The 14,785-nt window shown below is 44.8% G+C and overlaps 1 protein-coding gene across 2 annotated transcripts in view; it reads right to left on the bottom strand.

Annotated features, from left to right (window-relative positions):
• Positions 1-14,785, bottom strand: part of DCDC2 (doublecortin domain containing 2) — a 139,956-nt gene that overhangs the window by 123,947 nt on the left and 1,224 nt on the right. The gene's annotated exons all lie outside the window — the stretch shown is intronic.

The raw sequence follows: 14,785 nt of genomic DNA, 5'->3' as shown, positions 1-14,785 counted from the left end.
CTATGCAATGGGGAGGGTGGAAATGTTTTCGAAAAATTTCAGAAAACTCATTGAATAAGTTATTTGGTGGGTTTCATTTGCCCACCTCTGTATCAACATAATTATATGGAAACAGTCAGCACCTCCTAGGAGTGCAGGATGAATGGTCCCCTTAGGCCCCCCCATGTGATCAACAGTAGGTGCATCATTCAAACGCCAAAAGCCTGGCAGAGGGAAGAAAAGCAGAAACCCCAGTGCAGACAGGGGACAAAGGTAATTCAAGTCAGGAGTGGCAGGAGGTGAGGAATGGGAGCAGGGAGCAGCACCTGGCCTGGGGAAGGTCCAGGACACTCTCTCTCTCTCACTCGGTGTATGTGTGTGTCTCTCTCTTCACCTAGCACTCAGCTCTGAGCCACCTGGTGCATGGCACTGCTGCACGCGGGACACTGTTGCTGAGTGTGTGTCTCATGCTCCTCTCTGGGGCTCCCAAGGGTGGGGAGAGAAGGAGGCACAAGCCGTGGCAGTTGGTTCTTGCTGTTGCTCAAGGAGCTTCTCCTGGGGGAGGAGAGGTGGGGGAGAATGTTGTTATTTGCCACAGTTTCCATAGCAACCCAGGTAGCTCAAGAGAAAAGAGCATGGCTGAACCCCCCCCAGGGGGATGTGGGGGAGGGAACCAGTGTGAGCCTGCAGGGGTGGAGGAAAGCTTGTAAGAGCCCAAAAAGGCGGGGGCGGGGGAGGAGGGGGTGTGGAGAGCTTGTGTGCACCTGAGGCAGGGCAAAAAGATGAACTCTAAGAGCTAAACTTCAGGGAGAAGTTTAAAGTCACCACACCTCTGGCAGGACACTATGCAATGCCACAATTCCCATCAATGCTCTGGACTATGTCTACACAGCAACAGGAACAGTTGCAGAGACTGAGACAGAGAATACAGCCATGCTACGCTACAGCAGATCAGTACTGGGTTTATTATCTTCTTGTTATTTAAATAAATAATGTTTTCTCCTTTGTAACAAACTCCCCCAGAGCACAGACTGTGACTGCCCCCTCATCATACAAGGTGTACAAGAGAGGGGTGAAGGCTCCTTCTTATCTCCCCACATATCTGCACACAAGGGCTGGATCTATGTACCCCTTCGTCCATCCCTCTTTTTGAATGTTATCCATACTAGAGAAATTCACTGGATTGAAAGTATTTCTGACGCTGTGAATAATAGTTCAAAAATACCCAAGATACATTGCACAAGGGAAGTCTCAGACTGCATTTTCCTTATTAATGTGCTTCAAACTTATTCAGACAATTTACCTTCAAATATTCTGGTGTGATCTGGGGTGAAATCCTGCCTCCACTGAAATCAAAGGCAAAACTCCATTGACCTGAGTGGGGCCAGGATCTGACCTCCAGTGTCTAGAAGCAAAGATGCTGAGTGCATGAGAACTGGGGATGGATACAGCAACTGGTGAAGTACTATTTTCTCACTGGGTGCTATTATTCTTTACTTACGGTTACAAATTTGATAAGAAAGGCCTTTACTGATTCCTCTTGTTTGTTCTACAAGGAGATCACAGTCAAATGCCTACTCTGTTTTGAGATACATCCCTTCATTAAACATTGTTTGCACAGAATCAGTTTCAGCGCCTTCAAAGTAAGAGACACGGAGTTACATAAAATATTGCTGGGCAGTCTCATTTCAAAAGAAGAAGGGCTTGGTCCTCAGCATATCTTCACTGCTTTGGGTTCCTGGTCCAGGACTAGGTGCCATGGTAATACAAATAAATAAAATAATAATAATGATGGGAGGATTCACTAATTAATGGTCAGTCCTGCAGCCTTTACTTGCACAAGCAATTCTCCTGACGTTACTGGAACTACTTTCCTAGGTAAGGATTGGGCCTTAGAGTTTGTACAGTGATTCAAAGATATAAAGTGCCATTTAATTGCTAAGCATTATTATTAGACTTTAAAAGGGGCAAAGGAAATTCCCTTCACCATGGAGACTTGGCTATCTCTTTTAAAAGTCTATATAGTGAGGAAAGACTTTACTGGAACAAGAAACATCTGAAAAACAGCCCCTTCATTTTGCACTTGGCACCTCTTTCTGGACTCCTTTTTTGTAGGGATTAGTTTACTCACTCTCAAGAATAAAATAGACTTTTATTGGACTCCTTTAAGACCAGATTCACTAAAAACTCCATGGACGCAGCACAGAAGCAAGGACAAGCCAGAACAAATGAAGAAGGGAGTGGGGTGCTCCTGGGGTATGACAGACTAACAGAAGTGGGGGTTTTGGTTTGTTTTTTTTACCGACTCTGATCTGTGAGTTCTTAATTAGGGCTATATTTATTTGGTGCCAACATTTGTCTTTTTGTTACTGGCATCTGATGGTTTCTCTTTATATGACATGGACAGTCCATGTATAAAGCAACTGACACACTGAAAATCATTCTGTATTTATATAACATATATTTTCTGAATTTTTTTCCTTTCCTGGTCTTCAATTATAAGAACATTCACAAGACAACTGGATTGGGTCATGTATCTTTTTGCTGCTTATTCCTCACTTGAATTCAAAAACTTGACTGGGCCATAATCAAGGTATCAGTATGGCTGGGATCAAGTTCTCTGTATATACAGATTAAAAAATCAAAGTGTGTGTTGGCTTGTTGCCTAGATGAGCAATACATGTAATCACGTGTTTCGTAGGGGGACGCTCTCCATATGGCTACATAAGTCTTTTCAGTTAAATTATACATATAGTGTTGTTGCTTTTTTTTGCCTTCTATGGTCCTTCTACTGCCTGAATGGGCAAGGTCTGTTGATAACACAAAGTGAAAGTCCGCTCCTACAATGATCAAGTAAAGCAAGAGTAAGCTCATTCCTGCAAATTGAGTTCACTTTGGGTAGATCATGTTCCCTAAATGTGGAGCTTTTTAATCACTCCTGCACTAGGACACAGTTGCCCTAAACACCAGAAATAACCCATTCCACTGTCAGAGGTCAGTTGGATCCTCTAAGAATCAAAATGGCTTCTGCTGAGCTGGAGACTGATTCCCTTGGGGACAACATCAGCCAATCAGAAACCATGTGATTTGCCTAATGTAGCCTGTTCTTCTGAACCAGGATTGAATTCATAACACTCTATGAATAATAGCCTGATAAAGTCTGTGGATATCCTAGGGCCAATAAAGTTTGCAAAAACAATCTATAGAAGGTATTGAGACAAACCAACCCTAGCACAAACTATTCATGGTTTACAGACAAAGTTCTAGCTCAGGCCAGTTAATTTTGAGTACTTTTGACAAATAATTCATATAATTCAACACAAAATACTGATGTATATAATGTACAAATTAAGAATCCAATTCAACTTCCGTTAAAGATAAGAGAAAGACTCCCATAGAGTTCAGTAGGTCTAATATCAGACCTTAATACAGCAGCAGTGTGGCACATTCATCCTAAATTACTTATAACTTTTCATAAATAAATTACCCTTTGGAATGAAATTTCCCTTTCTTGTTTTTAATCAAAGATGATTTCTGGTGTGTACAAAATTTGCTAAAATTCTTCATGGACATCTTTGCATTATCGAATAGAATATAAGATGTTTTATAATAAGAATGTTTTATGCTCTGATTACTCAAATTTATTTTTTTAATGGACTTATTCAATGAACGCAAATGCTTTGATATATTTGGACTCATTTTGATGACAAATAGCAAAATTTGTATCTTGAAAATAGTGTGTGCTAGCAACGCATGATTTTCCACTACCTTTTTAACACTGTATGTGTTGCTCTATCCAGACCACTGCACAATGAAACACTATATAAGCCAGGTAAGACTTTGACCCCACTGGACCTTCCCAAAACCCTGGCTAAAGCCTGACAGAAAATTAACAGAAAATATATTACATTTCATCTAATTTCTTTTATTGGCTTCTTTTTCCCATCAATTGTTGCAAGATCAAAACTGCTCTGTTCCTTCATACCTGGAGATTAGAAAATGATGATTACATTGAACAAACTGATTTCAACACACATGATGATCAAAACATACAGGAATTTTTCTCTTGCTTTTTATCTTAACTTTTTATGAAGGAAAAATCACCCCCTGCTGTGAATTGTCAGGAAGGCAGTTAACCATTACAAGAGAGTAATTTCAGGCTGACTGATGTCAGACATACTATTGTTATTGGTTAACAGTTATATTCCTCCACTCATTTGCAACTTCTGATCTAATTTATAAAAGGGAAAACTGCATAGTAATATTACTGTCCTCCTATCCAGTGCTCTTGGTCTCTGGGTTCACCCAGATATGAAAAAACGTGTCAGAAATATTACTATTTTGTGGGTAAAAGGCAAACGGGTGATGACCTTGATACTGTCCCAAAGTCAGGCAATGAGGTATAATCTGTCAACCAGTCTGTCAGCTATTCAGTGCCAGATTCAGCCATCCCTGTTGACCTTAGGCCCAATTCTCACAGTCACAAGATATCGTTTTACAATGCACTGGCAAAATGAAGGAGCAGAAACAGCCCTAATACCCTTTCTGCAGGGGGATATTCCAGCTGGCACAGAGTTGACATAAGGGATGAGATGCTCATCTACTCCAGCCTCCTTACATCAGATAAAGGGGCCAGAGCTGCATAAAGGGGCCCAGGATGGAGGAGACTTCCCAGTGCAGGCTCTGCAGAAGCCAACTATAAGGCTGCCTTCCAACACAAATCCTGGCATACCAAGCATGATCGTGGTAGATGGGGGAGGTGAGACATGTTATGGATGTGTTGCAGAGATCCTGGGCACTGCTGCAGCCCATAGGCCAGTGGTTCATAAATTGTAGGGTGTGCCCCTTGGGGGCGCAGCAGGACCCAGGGTGCCACAGGGGGAAGGGAGCACCACCCCACCCTGCTCTGTCCCCAGCTCCTCTCTGGCCCCGGCCTCAGCCACCAGCTCCCAGCCCCACTCCCGGCCACGGCCCCAGCTGCAGTTCTGGACTGACCACGGCCCTGCTCCCAGCCCCAGCTCCAACCACGGGCCTTCTCCAGGCCACAGGCCCTCAACCCCAAGCACGGCCTCAGCTGCAGCCCCTGACCCCACTTCCAACTGCAGCCCCCGACCCGACTCCCAGCCGCGGCCCCCGCCCCAACCGCGGGCCCACTCCCAGCTGCTGCCCCGACAGCAGCCCCACTCCTGGCTGTGGCACCAGTTGCAGCACTGGCCCCACTTCCAACCACAGGCCCACTCTTGGCTGCGGCCTCTAACCCCTAACTGCGGCCCCAGCTGCAGCTCCGACTCCAGTTCCAACTGCGGCCCCGCTCCTGGCTGCAGCCCTGTCCCAAGCCCGGCCGGGGCCCCCAGCTCCAACCACGGCCCCACTCCCAGCTGCAGCCCAGCTCACAGTTTTAATCGCACTGTTAATAATAGAATACCAATTTAAATGTATTATACATATTTTGGATGTTTTTCTACATTTTCAAACATATTTATTTCAATTATAACACAGAATACAAAGTGCAGAGTGCTCACTTTATATTATTTTTATTACAAATATTTGCACTGTAAAAAAGATAAAAGAAATAGCATTTTTCAGTTCACCTCATACAAGCACTGTAGTGCAATCTCTTTATCATGAAAGTGCAACTTACAAATGCAGAATTTATTTTTTTACATAACTGCACTCAAAAACAAAACAATGTAAAACTTTAGAGCCTACAAGTCCACTCAGTCCCACTTCTTGTTCAGCCAATCACTAAGACAAACAAGCTTGTTTACATTTACAGGAGATAACGCTGCCTGCTACTTATTTACAATGTCACCTGAAAGAGAAAACAGGCGTTCACAAGGCACTGTTGTAGCCAGCGTTGCAAGGTATTTACATGCCAGATATTCTAAACATTCGTATGTCCCTTCATGCCTCAACTTTTTACAGTGCCAATATTCGTAATAAAAAATAATACATTGTATTCTGCACTGTAATTGAAATCAATATATAAATGCAGAAAAACATCCAAAAATATTTTTATATTTATATATAAATAGTTTTCCTTCATCAGCCAAATTCTGCCCTAATGTACACCTGAGTAATCCCAGTTCTCTAACCGAGGACAGAATCGGTCTCCATGTGCATAATTAAGATAAACACAGGAGAGATCATCCTTTTTGGATTAATAATATTTGAAAAAATAACTGGATGCACCATGGCATACTTGTGTGCACTATGAAATGATTATTGAATGTTGGGAATCATTAAGAAAGGAATAGATAATAAGGCAGAAAATATCATATTGCTTCAATATTAATCCATGGTATGCCCACATCTTGAATACGGCAAGCAGATGTGGTCGTCCCATCTCAAAAAAGATACACAGTAACTCCTCACTTAACGTTGTAGTTATATTCCTGAAAAATGCTACTTTAACCGAAACGATGTAAGGTGAATTCAATTTTCCCACAAGAATTAATGTAAATAGGTGGGTTAGGCTCCAGGGAAATTTTTTTCGCCAGACAAGAGACATTGTATTCATATATAGTATAAGTTTTAAATAATTTTAAACAAACAATTTAATACTATACTCACCAATGATGATTGTGAAGCTTGGTTGAAGCAGGGGCGTAGCAGGGTCGGGGCGTGGGGGCTTGCCTCATTCCGCTCACCGTGCACTGCTGATGGGGCGTGGGGATGGGGGCTTGCCCACTCCCCAGCTGGAACGCCGGGTGGGTGGAGTGGGGCAAGCCCCCATGCCCTGACCCCACTCCCGGGCTGGAACACCGGGCTGGCGGAGTGGGGCAAGCCCCCGCGCCCCGACCCCGCTTCCTGGCTGGAACGCTGGGTGGGCGGAGTGGGGCAAGTCCCCGTACCCCGACCCTGCTCCCCAGCAGGAGCGCCAGGCAGGTGGGCAGAGAGCAGCGAGCCGAACAACCTTATAATGGAACACTGCGCGACTTTAAACATGTATGTTCTCTAATAGATCAGCAACCTAAAAACGAAACAGTGTTAACCGGGATGACTTTAAGTGAGGAGTTACTGTATTGGAATTGGAAAAGGGCAACAAAATGATTACGGGTATGGAATAGCTTCCATATGAGGAGAGATTAAGAAGATTGAGACTTTTCATCTTGAAAAAGAGATGACTAAGGGGATATATCATAGAAGTCTATAAAATCATGACTGGTGTGGAGAAAGTAAATAAGGAAGTGTTATTTACTCCTTCTTGTAACACAAAAACTAGGGGTCACCAAATGAAATTAATAGGCAGCAGGTTTAAAACAAACAAAAGGAAGTATTTCTTCACACAATGCACAATCAACCTGTGGAACTCCTTGCCAGAGGATGTTGTGAAGGCCAAGACTATAACAGAATTCAAAAAAGAACTAGATAAATTCATGGAGGACAGGTCGATCAATGGCTATTAGCCAGGGTGGGCAGGGATGGTGTCCTAACCTGTTTGCCAGAAGCTGGGAATGGGTGACAGGGGATGGATCACTTGATGATTGCCTGTTCTGTTCATTCCCTCTGGGGCACCGGGCATTGGCCACTGTCAGAAGACAGGATACTGGGCTATATGGACCTTTGGTCTGACCCAGTATGGCCATTCTTATGAATGATGGGAATCTAATTTTACATTACTGTCATTTAACTATAATGTGTTTGTCAGACAGTAGCATGTTGTATAGGATAAATCAGATTGTAAAATCCATTCAGTCTTGATGCAAAGGGTGTAAATCAATTGATACAAGACAAACAAATGAAGTCAGTGCACAGTATCCACTTACATCAACTCTGAGCTCAGGCCTAATAATGAAAATGGACAACAACAAAATGTACAGAGAGGGTGAGTGTAAAGTTTCCAACAGAAGTGAATTTAATTTCAGTGCACTCTATTTTGCTAAATGGAATGCCCACAATCCTTTCTTAGACTCACATTGCTCTGCATAATGTATCTAAAAATCAGTCTGAGGAATATCAGCCGGTTATGTACAGCTGTAATTCTGCAGTAATTGGACTGTCCTCACTGACAGTTTGAAGTACACATTATGGGGCACTTTGACTCACTCGCACTAACTGGAAGAAATAAAACACTGATGCAGTTGTAAATTTTAAAATCTACGCCACAGCAATTTCACTCACTTATACTATTCCCAAACCAAAAACTCCATTAAAATACAATTAATGTTGTAAACATATATCAACTATTTTTTCCCCAAAATCCTCATTGAAATGTTGCTGTTTAAGCCACACCTGTTGCTGATTCCACTTGTCAGCAACATGGGGTATTTTTAGTGCACTCAAGACTCCTGAGAGATACCTGAGGGCGTAAGCAGGAGAAACTTTATTAACTTTTAGGCAAAAACCCCAGATGGGCAGCTTAGGTGGGAAAGAAGGTGAAAAAACCCTCTTTCATCCAGTTCTGAGTAGAAGCAGCAATGGAAGTGGAGACAATTTGATCAAGGCTTCTGAGGCAATGTCAGTAGTTTCTGAATTTTTCACCTAACATAAGCAAGTCTCAATTAAATGTGAATTTTATGTGTTTTTAATTTTCTACAGGGTTGATTCTCTCTCTCTCTCTCTCTCTCTCTCCGTGGCTATTTCCTTGCAGGGCATGAATTCTGTGCTCATCCACTAGGCCCTCATCCTGCAAGCTAGAGGCAACCATATTTATTATACTTCAGGGGCAGCTTTGAACTGGACCCTTTTCTTATTTGACAGAATATGTGCATTCCATTTAAAAAAAACCCAATGCAACAGACCTGCCCAAATGTGTAACCATTGCACTAGATGCACACCACTTGACGACAGGTCTGCATACAGTTCTGAATACTAAGGGTATGTCTACACTATGAAATTAGGTCGAATTAATAGAAGTCAATTTTTTAGAAGGCTATTTTATACAGTCGATTGTGTGTCCCCCCACTAAGTGCATTAAGTCGGCGGAGTGCGTCCACAGTACCGAGCGCGTTGACTTTCAGAGCGTTGCACTGTGGGTAGCTATCCCACCGTTCCTGCAGTCTCCGCCACAGGTTCTGGGTTAAGCTCCTAATACCTGATGGGGCAAAAACATTATGGCGGGTAGTTTGGGGTACATGTCGTCAGTCACCCCTCCCTCCATGAAAGCAATGGCAGACGATCGTTTCGCGCCTTTTTTCCATGCGGGCGCCATACTGCTTTCAGCAGACCATGCAGTAGGACTGCTAACCGTCATCATCAACATCCACCGCTTCTGCTGTCACTCTGCTCTCCTGATGCTATGAATCCACTTCCAGGTCCTCTATATGACCGTCATCATCCACCGCTTCCGCTGGCACTCTGCTCTCCTGGTGGTCTCGTAGGGCTGCTTCAACTCTGCTCGGCTGCTCTTGTCTCGCCATACCACGGCAAGCGTGCAGCCTGCTCAGCTGTTGAGTCCTGGCAGCAGACAGTGCAGTAGGACTGCTAACCATCATCGTCGTCATCCACCGCTTCCGCTGGCACTCTGCTCTCCTGGTGGTCTCGCTGTGCACTTCCGTTGCAACTCTGCTCAGCTGCTCTTGTCTTGCCATACCATGGCAAGTGTGCAGCCCACTCAGCTGTTGTGTCCTGGCAACAGATGGTGCAGTAGGTCTGCAAAACTGGTCATCCAACCACCGCTTCCCCTGCAACCCTGCTCTCCTGCAGACGCTATACCACAGCAAGCATGGAGCCCGCTCAGATCACCGCGACAGTTATGAGCATTGTAAACACCGCGCACATTATCATGCAGTATATGCAGAACCAGAACCTGCAAAAGCAGGCGAGGAGGCGATGGCAGCGCAGTGATGAGGACATGGACACAGACTTCTCTTAAAGCACAGGCCCTGGCAATTTGGCCATCCTGGTGGCAATGGGGCAGGCTCATGCTGTGGAACGCCAATTCTGAGCCTGGGAAACAAGCACAGACTGGTGGGACCGCTTAGTGTTGCAGGTCTGGGATGATTCCCAGTTGCTGTGAAACTTTCTTATGCATAAGGCCACTTTCATGGAACTTTGTGACTTGCTTTCCCCTGCCCTGAAGTGTAAGAATACCAAGATGAAAGCAGCCCTCACAGTTCACAAGTGAGTGGTGATAGCCTTTTGGAAGTTTGCAAAGCCAGACAGCTACCGGTCAGTCGGGAATCAATTTGGAGTGGGAAAATCTACTGTGGGGGCTGCTGTGATGCAAGTAGCCAGCGCAATCACTCAGCTGCTGCTATCAAGGGTAGTGACTCTGGGAAATGTGCAGGTCATAGTGGATGGCTTTGCTGCAATGGGATTCCCTAACTGTGGTGGGGCCACAGATGGAACCCATATCCATATCTTGGGACCGGACCACCAAGACAGCCAGTACATAAACCGAAAGGGGTACTTTTCAATGGTGCTGCAAGCACTGGTGGATCACAAGGGACATTTCACCAACATCAACGTGGGATGGCCGGGAAAGCTACATGACGCTCGCATCTTCAGGAACTCTGGTCTGTATGAACAGGTGCAGCAAGGGACTTACTTTCCAGACCAGAAAATAACGGTTGGGGATGTTGAAATGCCTATAGTTATCCTTGGGGACCCAGCCTACCCCTTAATGCCATGGCTCATGAAGCCGTACACAGACACCCTGAACAGTAGTCAGGAGCTGTTCAACTATAGGCTGAGCAAGTGCAGAATGGTGGTAGAATGTGCATTTGGACATTTAAAAGCGCACTGGCGAAGTTTACTGACTCGGTTAGACCTCAGCGAATCCAATATTCCCATTGTTATTACTGCTTGCTGTGTGCTCCACAATATCTGTGAGAGTAAGGGGGAGATGTTTATGGCAGGGTGGGAAGTTTAGGCAAATCGCCTGGCCGCTGATTACGTGCAGCCAGACACCAGGGCCGTTAGCAGAGCACAGCAGGACGCGCTGCGCATCAGAGAAGCTTTGAAAACCAGTTTCATGGCTGACCAGGCTACGGAGTGACAGTTCTGTTTGTTTCTCCTTGATGAAAACCCACCCCCTTGGTTTACTCTACTTCCCTGTAAGCCAGCTGCCCTTCCCTCCCCCCTTTGATCACCGCTTGCAGAGGCAATAAAGTCATTGTTGTTTCAAAATCAAGCATTCTTTATTAATTTGTCACACAAATAGGGGGATAACTGCCAAGGTAGCCTGGGAGGGGTAGGGGAGAAGGGAAGGACAAGCCCACACTGCACTTCAAAACTTATTGAATGCCAGCCTTCTGTTGCTTGGGCAGTCCTTTGGGGTGGAGTGGCTGGGTGGCCTGAGACCCCCTCACTGCGTTCTTGGGCGTCTGGGTGAGGAGGCTATGGAACTTGGGGAGGAGGGCAGTTGGTTACACAGGGGTTGCAGTGGCGGTCTGTGCCTTTCCTGCATCTCAACCATACGCCGGAGCATATCAGTTTGATCCTCCAGTAGCCTCAGCATTGCATCCTGTCTCCTTTCATCATGCTGCTGCCCCCTCTCCTGCTGCTCCAGCCATCTGTCCTCGAGTTTATTTTGTACTTTCCTGGACTCTGTCATTGTCTGCCTCCACGCATTCTGCTGGGCTCTTTCAGTTTGGGTGGACTGCATGAGCTCAGAGAACATTTCATAGCGAGTGTGGTTTTTTTGCCTTCTTATCTGTGCTAGCCTCTGGCCCGGAGATGCTAGTTGCAGCATTGAAACATTTGCAGCTGTGGGAGGAAAAAAAGGGAGACTAAAACTGAAAAAGACACATTGGCCATTTAAAAGGAGGGGCTGATGTTTTTGGGTTAACGTGCAGCACAAACCCAACTAAACACCCCCACACCCAATTCTCTGGGATAGCTTCACCCCTCCCCTCACCACATGGCTAACAGCAGGGATGATTTCTTTTCAGCCACAGGCAAACAGCCCAGTAGGAACACCTCTGATGTCTCCTTAATAAAATTCCCCTATTTCAACCAGATGACTATGAATGATATCACTCTCCTAAGGATAACACAGAGATAAAGAACGGATGTTGCTTGAATGCCAGCAAACACCAGGACCACACATTGCCATACTTTCTTATGCAATGATTCCAGACTACGTGCTACTGGTCTGCCATGGTAAAGTGTCCTACCATGGAGGACACAATAAGGTTGCCCTCCCCAGAAACCTTTTGCAAAGGCTTTGGGAGTACCTCCAGGACAGCTTCATTGAGATGTCCCTGGAGGATTTCTGCCCCATCCCCAGACACGTTAACAGACTTTTCCAGTAGCTGTACTGGCCACAAATGCATCCAAGTCTTCAGGACAAATTAATCATTGAACATGCTTGCTTTTAAACCGTGTATTATATATACAAAGGTACACTCACCAGAGGTGCCTTCTCCGTCTTCAAGGTCCGGGAGCCCACGTTGATAAACAGTTCCTAGCTGTTGGGGAGAACGGTTTCTCCACTTGCCTGGTGTGTGTGCTATCATCTTCCTCGTCCCCAAAATCCTCAACACTTTTGCGTGAGACTCCCCCCTTGCAGGAGTCCACGTACAGGGGTGGAGAAATGGTAGGGGCACCCCCTAGAATCGCATGCAGCTCATCGTAGAAGAGGCATGTCTGGGGCTCTGACCCTGAGCAGGCATTTGCCTCTTGGGTTTTTTGGTAGGCTTGCCTAAGCTCCTTAAGGTTCACGCAGCACTGCTGCAGGTCCCTGTGATAGCCTCTGACCTTCATGCCCTTGGAGATTTTTTCAAATATTTTGGCATTTTGTCTTTCGGAATGGAGTTCTGATAGCACAGATTCATCTCCCCATACAGCAGTCAGATCCAATACCTCCTGTTCGGTCCATGCTGGAGCTCTTTTGCGATTCTGGGACTCCATGGTCCATGATGAGCTGGCCACACTGGCCAAACAGGAAATGAAATTCAAAAGTTCACAGGGCTTTTCCTGTCTACCGGGCCAGTGCATCCGAGTTGAGAATGCCGTCCAGAGCGGTCACAATGGAGCACTGTGGAATTGCTCCCGGAGGCCAATACCGTCGAATTGCATCCACACTAACCCAAATTTGACCCGGTGATGTCGATTTCAGCGCTAATCCCCTCATCAGGGAGGAGTACAGAAATTGATTTTAAGAGCCCATTAAGTCGACAAAAATGGCTTCGTTGTGTGGACGGGTGCAGGGTTAAATTGATCTAACGCTGCTAAATTCGACCTAAACTTGCAGTGTAAACCCGGGCTAAAAAAGCAGCTGTAATCAGCACATCAGTAAGCTAAGCTGACAATTCATGCCTATCTTGAAAGTATCAAGGCTGCATCTAGAGCTCCATATATATCTATTACACAGCAACATTTCATTACATTATATTACACATTACAACAATGCTCAACTGGCTATTATTGAGTTCAAGGTGTTGGCTTCACCCTAAAACTATAAATGCATCCTGTTTATCTGAAAAGACACCTCTCCAGGCAAGACTGCCATAGTTGCAATCAGTGTAGGTGCTTGAGCTATGTCTACCCGTGTTTAGGCCTGATTCTTCAATTCATTCTTTGTGGGAGGACCTCTGTGCCCATAGAGAACCCATTCAAGATAATGGGGTACCTTGTGATCTACGGGGTCCACCAGCATGGAACAAGTTGCATGATCACGGCCTCAAAGGAGAGAGAGAGATGACTCTAGATTTACTGGGTCCACCAGAACCCAGATTTAACAAACTTGTAGACACTCTGTAAAGCCTGTCTTTTTCTGTGAGTATTAGGAGAAGGAGGTGCTGGAGTCATTGATGAGACATAAGGATTTTACAATTAATATAATTGTGATGAGCAAATATTTTGTATGAAATCATGTGGACTAATGATATTTTTGCTGTTGATTCTAGTTCTGACAGTCTATTTTTATTTATTATGAAAGCATCCAGGGGAATGGATGAAAAAAACCGAACAAACAAACCCAACATTTTTCCCTTTTGTCCTCATGCAGATTAAAGAACATCAGCTTTCCTTTTATAATTGCCAAGGATTTCTTTCAAATTTGCTAAATATAATTTCCGATATAAACTCTTTAAATACTCTCCCGGTGTTTGCATTCTGCTTATTCAGGTGCTTCTCTACAGATTCTACGTGAGTAGCAGTCACTTCCAGGAAATGGTGCATGTTAACTTACTTTCCCACTCTCTTGCATTATCTTCTACAGTGCCTGGTATTGCCATGTTTTGTTTTGTTTAAAGTGTTCCTGGCATCCAAGATTATTAAATTCAATACTGTTGCACATACTGCCACCTACTGTGACCCAACACGATTAAGGCTAAAAGACTGCCATTTGTTTCAGTGGGCTTTGAATCAAGCCCTAAACCAGCAGCCAAATTCTCCTTTCAAATGCATTTGAGTTCAAGCTGGAATAACTCCCCTGACTTCAGTATACATATCACTGTATAGGAACAGAGGACTGTGAACCTGCTTCATCATGGCCTTGCACCTTGTGAAGTAATTTACACTTGTGCATAGTGACTGTAAAACATTGTCATTTTGATTTGGTATGTTTCATACCCCTATACACCACTGTAAATGTCTTCAAAAAGAGGCGGTGGCAGGAGAACTGAGAGCTGGCTGGGGCCAAATTCTGCTGTCCGTTACACCTGTGTAAGTAGTTTAACGTAACTCAATTGAGAGCAGAATTTGGCCCCAGTTCTCTTACCTCCAGAGTTTCAGGGCCTGATCCAGTAAAGCACTTACTGCATGTCCTTATGTCCATCACTATTCAGGATAACACTTAAGCATATAAGCATATGCTTAAAGTTAAGCACATGCTTAGGCACCCTTGCTGAACAAAGGCCACAGTTCCTAAGGGGACCACAGCTCAGGCTATTTGCAGTTCTTGATTCTAAGAAAT

The sequence above is a fragment of the Chelonia mydas genome, chromosome 2 (genome assembly GCF_015237465.2).
Source record: "Chelonia mydas isolate rCheMyd1 chromosome 2, rCheMyd1.pri.v2, whole genome shotgun sequence".
NCBI lineage: Eukaryota > Metazoa > Chordata > Testudines > Cheloniidae > Chelonia > Chelonia mydas.
The sequence above is the reverse complement of the archived record's forward strand: the minus strand, read 5'-3'. Positions and strand labels throughout refer to the sequence as shown.